At 44.0% G+C, this 8,359-nt stretch overlaps 1 long non-coding RNA gene across 1 annotated transcript; it reads right to left on the bottom strand.

Annotated features, from left to right (window-relative positions):
• On the bottom strand, positions 3,882–5,865 carry LOC110436551. The gene is made up of 3 exons (XR_002454334.1): positions 5,503–5,865; positions 4,390–4,521; positions 3,882–4,308 (listed from the first exon to the last, which is right to left on the bottom strand). It is a non-coding gene; the product is annotated as an uncharacterized LOC110436551 (long non-coding RNA).

An 8,359-nucleotide genomic window follows, 5' to 3' on the forward strand; every position in this document is an offset into this window, starting at 1 on the left:
CGGCCTCCAAAGGCCCGTCATCCGCCACGCATCGCATTCCGAAAACGATGGAAATAATCCAGCCACACGAGACGTCTAGTCTATTACAGTATACACACATGCCGTCCGGCTCCACGAGTTATCGCCGTCGCCGTCCCGGATCGGAGCCGCACCGAGGAGGCCACAGGCACCGACACGGCGACACGCGCTCTCCTCGGCGGTGCCCACCCCGCATGGCCGCATGTGCGGCAGCGGATGCGCCACCGTACCCTCGATCACGATTGCGGCCACTACCGGACGATGGCCAACAACCCTTTTTGTGTGATCGGCGCGCGCGCGAATCATATGGTTGTTGAGCCGAGCGCCGAGAAAAATATCGGCGCGCGCCCCCACGCACGCATCGCACGCTACAGCCGCAAAACACAGAGCGCCGGTCGGCCCGCCCGGCGTTCCACGGTTCAGGACCTCACGTACATCGACTGTGGGGGAGCCGCAGGGCGATTCGGTCGGCCATGGATTGCGGCTTGCCTCACGATCACGATTCGATCGATCTTTCGCGGCCCCGGTCTGGGTCGGGGTCAGGGTCGGGAGCTAGCCGGTAGCTTAGGCCTAGCACCCCCTGTGCAATCTTGATTAGAGCTTGACGCGGCGAGAGGCCCCCATCAAATCTGCCGACCTGTGATGGAGGTTGCTCTCGGCCGATCGCCGGATCCAAGAGCTGGAGTCTGAGTGCTGCTTGCGCAATATGGCATCTCCGTGAGACTGAGAAGACGGCCGGCTGGGGAGATTGCTGAGATGCTGATGATGTCGGAGATGCTGACCCTGCTGGCGTAGTACTAGTGACGTATGCCCGGTGACCTCAGCTCATTGATGACAATTCTTTTTTTCTTCTACATGGAGGCTACTAGTAGTAGGCAACCGGCTACGTTCGTGCAGGTAGGATACCAATTCCAACACTGAATGGGCGGCGTCCAATGCGGCGGTTTACTACAACGACGGTTGGTGCCGTGCTGGCGTTGCAAAAAGCTTCCAATGGTTCCGTCCGGCCACCGGTTTGTTTATGTTTATCCGCGGCGTTGCGGCGGCATTCCACGGTAGGCAGCAGCCAGCGCAGTGGAATCGTTCCATTCCAGTTCCAATTTCCATCTCGTGAAAGACTTGCACGACAGGAATCGGCTGACGGGCGAAAAGCTGAGCCTGAGAGGAGGGCACCTCCATCTCCATCTTCTCGTCGCAGTGGAATCGCAATCCTAGCACTAGCAGGCCCTGTAGTGATTTCTGCACTTGCCGTGTTCTCTCAGTTATCACTTCGGTGCATACGTGGGGAAAAGTATATGGTCATCAGGGCCTTGTTTAGTTTCAAAAATTTTTATAAAATATGAATAGTAACATTTTCGTTTGTATTTGACAAATATTGTTTAATTATAGACTAACTAGGCTCAAAAGATTCGTCTCGTCAATTCCGACCAAACTGTGCAATTAGTTTTTATTTTTATCTATATTTAATACTCCATGCATACGTCTAAAGATTCGATGTGACAGAAAATCTGAAAAAATTTGTAAAATTTTTGGAGAACTAAACAAGGCCCAGGTCATGTCTTCGTTTTCTAATTATAATATCTATCTCTACTATAATTAAAATCTTCTCCAGGTAAATCTTACCTGCAAGATCAACCACTCTTAGCACATTTCCTGCAGATTTAACGGTCCAGATTAGAAGTATGATCACGACCTTACACATCTTCAGCCCCGCGTCAATCACATATCATACACAAATTCACCACGCATGCGGCTCCGTCGCCCGCCGCGAGCGCGACCACAGCTCATCCCGCCGCCACTGCCCGCCTCGGTGCTGCGCCGTCCGCCGCGCCCGCCGGAGCTGCGCCAGTCCGCTCGCCCGACCGTCCTCGCAGCGCGCTGCCCGACCATCGCCCGCCACCCGCCGCGAGCGCAATGCACGCCGCGAGCGCGACGCAGCTCACCCGGCCGCCGCTGCTCGGCCACCGCCCGCCGCCCGGCGCACCGCCGGCCACGAGCGCGAAGCTCGTCGCCGGTGCCAGAGCTGCGAGACTGTCGCCGTGCTCTGTCCATCCGTCGCCATAGACGGAGAGAAGGGCATCCATGTAAATAAAAACTTTTTACCGTATTCATTTTGTAAAACTGCTAGAGAGAAGAATTTTTTGATTTTGGGTTTGATTAACTACGAAAAAGTTTTGTGTTCACTTTGCAAATAGCCTGAGGGAAAAAACCACGCTTATGGTGATTTTACCAAGTTAGAATACTAAAATGTTGGAGAGAGATCTTTTTTTGACTTGCCAAATAAAATAGCGACTTGCTAAAACTAATGATTGTCAAACAAATCTTCATATCATAGCAGTGGCATAGCAAGCGGATCCCATACCAATTTGAGAAGATTTTTGATTTTTTTTCATGCTGCATTTGATTGTTCCATCTATTTTATCTTTCATAGTTCCTGCTTCAGATTAGTAAAGAAGTAATATCCTGTCAATAGGTTTAGTATTTGCGTGAGTTTATTCATGCAATATGTTATTTCACTTGAATAATAGAACTAGTTTGATTTGAAAATAGATGGAGCTCATTACTTTTTTTAGTCTAATTCACCAGATTGTCAGATCAATTTATCAAGACTTGGAATGGTCTCAGTTTGAGTATTTGCGCAATACAATTATACAAATTGCTTATAGTAAAATATTTTATCTGGTGATTGCTAAGTTTTGACATGGTAAATGTGTTCCTAAATTACAAAAGTTAGTGCTAATTTAGTATTCAATATTCAGGCCTTAATTTGTGGTTTTTCTCCTGGTTCAATATTCAAGACTATTATTAAATTTTGGGGCATCGAGCATGTTGGCCTCACCAAACTGATCGAAAACGTACACCTCGTCGGCATATGGCTTGTACAACGACAGGGTCGGCCTACCGATGTCGAACCGCTTGAACGACCACAACATCAGCAACAATGGACAACCAGCCAACGTATCTATCGAAGTCCTCCGAGTGCAAGCGTCACACAAAGCCCGGTACGTAGCTGCAAAAACTGCAGAACCCCAACTGTACTGGGGAATCGCCTCAAGTGGTGCATACGCTATCTGCATCGCGTAGTGGGTGATGTTTCCTTGAATAACTACAATACAATTAAAAATAATGAGCAACATTATGACAACATAATATTTAGTGGAGTTGGTAGCTAGTTCTATGTGTTTTCAGGAAACATTCATAATCTTTTTCATAAAACTTGTCGGAAATTGATTGTTTGTTTTATTTCCACTAAACGTTTGTGATTTAGTGGGGTTGCTAGCTAGGGCAAGGCCAACGATTGTTGGTGGTGCAGAGAGAGCGACGATGGCTACACAGGGGAGGGAGGGAGGCAACGCAGGGAGAAGAGAAGATGGGAAGCAGCGGCAACTAGGAGAGAGGAGAATGAGGCTAAACTTGCTTGACTTTGAATTCCCCCACACACATATATATAGGGGGCTTACAAGAATGCTAATGGGCTTTGGGCCTCTCATATATAGAGCCCATAACCCCTACTATTTTTTCTAGATCTAATTTATGGTAGTTGAGCAGGTCCCTCTATAAATAAACTAGCCCACCAACATGTTGTTGTCGTACTATATGTATTAGTGACCGTGAAAACATAAGCTATAGTCTCTCCATCAATAACTATCGTTTCTGTTTTTCTGCCGTAAGTTTGATTAGATTTATAGAAAAACGTGTGTAATATTTGTATCTCCAATATTATGAAAATAGATTCAATGATCTATCTAATGATATTAATTATATACCATAAATATTAACATTTTAATATTAAATTAGACAAAGTTATTTGGTGGGATGCGAAAGTGATAATTATTTAAACATAGAAAATATATCTCAAAAAATACATCGAACAATTATATTGTTAATATTGCTATATAATTAAATTGTCTTAACAAACAAACTACTAATGTAATATTGACATTGTACAGAATCTCACACAAGTTTTATCATACGCAAACAACAAATTGTAAACACCTGATCCTTCGAGGTTTAGAAAAGACAAATATAATACATAGTCATTTACAAAGCGTGCAGGAGTTGCTTGTCCCAGTCTGATGGCACCACGACAACTGGGCCGATCGGGGTACCGTCGAGAGGTAGACCAAAGAGCATGGTGACGTCTTGCAGGGGAGGTGGAACGCATGCGTCTCCGGTTGCCAGCGGTCCAGCCAAGCAGAGAGGAGTGCACGGTCCATCAGAGAACTCGCACTCATATGCCTATGTTGCTCAACCAGGCGTACAAATGGAAGTAGACCAGCAACACGTAGACTGTAATGGAAACAAAACTATAGATTAAATAATTAAATAATTATCAAGTACATCTACGTATAAAGTATGAATTAAACAAACCGTGGAAGCCATCAAGTAAGCACAAGTCATCGTAGGTATGAAGACACTAGGCTTTAGAAAGCTTCCCGTCATGCAAGTTGGAGCTGTGTCTCTTGGTCAAAAACAGGGTCGATAAGCTCCATGCCAGCCATCCTAAAAAACAAAGATTTTTTTTAAAATACAAATACATATTAGCAAGTATATTCAAAAGGCATAATAGTTGAAACTTAAATTTTATTCCATTATTAAAATCACGACTATAGTATACATGCTGGAATTTAACGGATATCTCATACTACTTACATGCAAATTATCAATGGCAACAACAAAGCCTTTTAGTAACAAGTAGGTTGGGGTAGGCTACTTGAGAATGCAAATATTCTAAAGCGGGCAAAGACAGTGAACTGCAGATAGCTGCCTACATCAGCACCTAATACTTGTATTAAGATCTAAGGCGAGTATGCCGTGGTGTCCCATGTGGAGCGCCTTGCGCTTAGGCAACGACAAAGCGACGCCTTAATGACATTGAGCGGGAGACATAAACACCTCCTGTTAAATATTTCAGTTACATGCCACAACCAGATTAAAATTTTCAAACCTATGGATTCTAGAGCTATCATATAAATGGGTGGTCCTGAGATGCAAGAGATCGCTCTTACATCCCAACTACTTGTACTGTGCTACTGGTTGTAGAGCATGCTACAGTGGCAAATTTCAAAATGATGAATATCTATGCATTCGTAACTTCTTATATACTTCATTAGGCTATGAAGCTAATAATGATGGTACAAAGCTAGCATAACCAAAAATTCATATGTCAGGCAACTCAGAACAGTTTGGACACACATTCCTATAGGATTTTTCATATCAGCACATATGTTACATTCACAATACCGAATGCATTGAACAACTACTATACAAACAGTTTCGATTAATTTTGTCAAAGGATTCTAATCATATCAGCACACACATCACGAATCTGGCGAGCAAGTACTAGAACAGTATAATATCTAGCATATACACACCTACCACCAAAAACAAATAAATAAAGGCACCAACCAGACCGTTTCACCACACTATCAAGCCTAGTATAACCAAGCATCAAATCTACTAGCTGCTGGCATGTATCGATACCTGAAGGACACTGTTGCAGTAGCAGGTGTTGCCGAAGTTCTCGAGGCCGAAGTAGCGCTCGCCTTCCGGGAACTGGTCACCGAGGGCCTTCTCAAGCAGAGCGGCTCCTCTCTGCAGCCGACGAGGCCTCCACCGTGGGCGATCGCACCGGATTTGCCGTCCTAGCCTTTGGTGGCTCGCCACGCGCGCGCAGCGGAGGGAGGGAAGGGGGGAGGGATAGGAAGTGGCGGGAGGCCGATGCGAAACCCTAGGGGTTTCGATCCGAGTGGGCGAGCGCGGCGAGAGGTACGAGGAATGAGGAAGGAATCGCTGTCGTTGCAGTAGCACTGGCGCTGCTGCTCCTTCCGTTGGGGATTTCTCGCCTTTTTCGCAGGCGATGAAACGGGGGACTCGCTTGATTTAGGCCCTGTTTACTTCCAAAATATTTTGCAAAATAAGAATAGTAGTAAATTTCGTTTGTATTTGAAAAATATTGTATAAACATGAATTAATTTGGCTCAAAAGATCTCACAAATATCTACTATAATTGAAATATTCTCCAGGTAAATCTCATCTGCAAGATCAACGACTCACAACACATTTCCTACCGATTTAACGGTCCAGATTAGAAGTATGATCACGACCTTACACACCCTCAGCCCCGCGTCAATCACACATCACACAAATTCACCACGCGTGCGGCTCCGTCGCCCGCCGCGAGCGCGGTGGCAGCTCACCCGGCCGCCGCTGCCCGCCCCGGTGCTGCGCCGTCCGTCGCGCCCACCGGAGCTGCACCAGTCCGCTCGCCCGACCGTCCTCGCAGCGCGCTGCCCGACCATCGCCCGCCACCCGCCGGGAGCGCGACGCACGCCGCGAGCGCGACGCAGCTCACCCGGCCGCCGCCCGGTGCACCGCCGGCCACGAGCGCGAAGCTTGTCGCCGGTGCCAAAGCTGCGAGACTGTCGCCGTGCTCCGTCCATTCGTCGCCGTAGACGGAGAGAAGGGCATCCATGCAAATAAAAACTTTTTACCGTATTCATTTTGTAAAACTGCTAGAGAGAAGAATTTTCTGATTTGGGTTTGATTAATTACGAGAAAGTTTTGTGTTCACTTTGCAAATAGCCTGAGGGAAAAAACCACGATTATGGTGATTTTACCAAGTTAGAATACTAAAATGTTGGAGAGAGATCTTTTTTGACTTGCCAAATAAAATAGCGACTTGCTAAAACTAATGATTGTCAAACAAATCTTCATATCATTGCAGTAAAGGGGGTGGCTGCTGCTTTCTTGACTATGGTGGCATAACAAGCGGATCCCATACCAATTTGAGAAGATTTTTGATTTTTTTTCATGCTGCATTTGATTGTTCAATCTATTTTATCTTCCATAATTCCTGCTTCAGATTAGTAAAGAAGTAATATCCTGTCAATAGCTTTAGTATTTGCGTGAGTTTGTTGATGCAGTATGTTATTTCACTTGAATAATAGAACTAGTTTGATGTGAAAATAGATGGAGCTCATTACTTTTTTTAGTCTAATTCACCAGATTGTCAGATCAATTTATCAAGACTTGGAATGGTCTCAGTTTGAGTATTTGCGCAATACAATTATACAAATTGCTTATAGTAAAATATTTTATCTGGTGATTGCTAAGTTTTGACATGGTAAATGTGTTCCTGAATTACAAAAGTTAGTGCTAATTTAGTATTCAATATTCGGGCCTTAATTTGTGGTTTTGCTCCTAGTTCAATATTCAATACTGAAAATTTCTTGGAACTTTGATGAACTTGGTAGATAGTCGTACCAGCGTGAGCACGAGCCAAAAATCGAGAGAATATATTGTTACACACTAGAGTGCTAACTTTATATGCACCCTTAATTCGTGATGGGAGAATAAATAAATTCTATCTGTATCTGGAGCAATTTTGTACAATGATCTAGACCATCTGAAACTTCTTAATAGGAATATTTTAATTTCCATTTAGCCTTGTATATAATTTAGTGTTTGCTTGTTTTCTTGGCATTGCGTGATAGACTGAAGATAGGTGCCTGATTTTGTCAGGCATTTTTTGTTTTATTATTCCTTTAATCGATCTCTTCAATTTTATTTTTCTTGCTTGTTTGTCCAGTAAGACAGGTATACGCCTACACTAACTATAATCAAGTATCTTATTTTTTATGGACTTGTTACCAAGGTTACAACACAAATGATGGGCATCTGTACATCAGCTGTGTTTCTTAACTTTTCTACATAGTATTTGTTAAAACCAAATATATCTTCTCAAATGAAGTACCGTAATTTTCATATAGACTTTTTTTGTTAGTGGGGTAGATTTGTTTTCTAGTTTTATGATTTATTTTAGTTTTGTAATTTAGCATGGACAATATATATAATGCGTTCGGTTTGTGCCGCTGAATGCTACGCCTTGCCGTCGTCGGCCGCATTTGCGGCGTTTTATGACGTGGAAAATGTAGATCGCGGCATTACCATATAGCGAACTAAACGCGCACCGAAAACGCGGCGTGAAAGGTGTGCGGTGCAGCAAGATTTGGCAGGGAACCAAACATGTCCGGAATAAACTCAGCTTTTCAGAAAATAATATAATCAACTTTGTAAAAAATTCGTTGTGCGTTACGTTGTGATAACTCCCTGTAGAGTACTGCTGTGCTGTCAAGCGATCGTACCAACTTTTTTTAAGCAACAATCAAGAATAACCTATATAGCTGCATTTTTCTGGCATTCAAAAAATGGATGAGAACTACGGTAGAATTTAGTTGCTCCCTCCAATTAGAAATAAGTGATGTTATGAGCTATCTTAAGGCAGTTATTTTAAATTTTGACTGCTGTTTATCTTTAATTTTGTGCACTTAGTTTGAAA

This window comes from Sorghum bicolor, chromosome 6 (assembly GCF_000003195.3).
Source record: "Sorghum bicolor cultivar BTx623 chromosome 6, Sorghum_bicolor_NCBIv3, whole genome shotgun sequence".
Classification (NCBI taxonomy): domain Eukaryota; kingdom Viridiplantae; phylum Streptophyta; class Magnoliopsida; order Poales; family Poaceae; genus Sorghum; species Sorghum bicolor.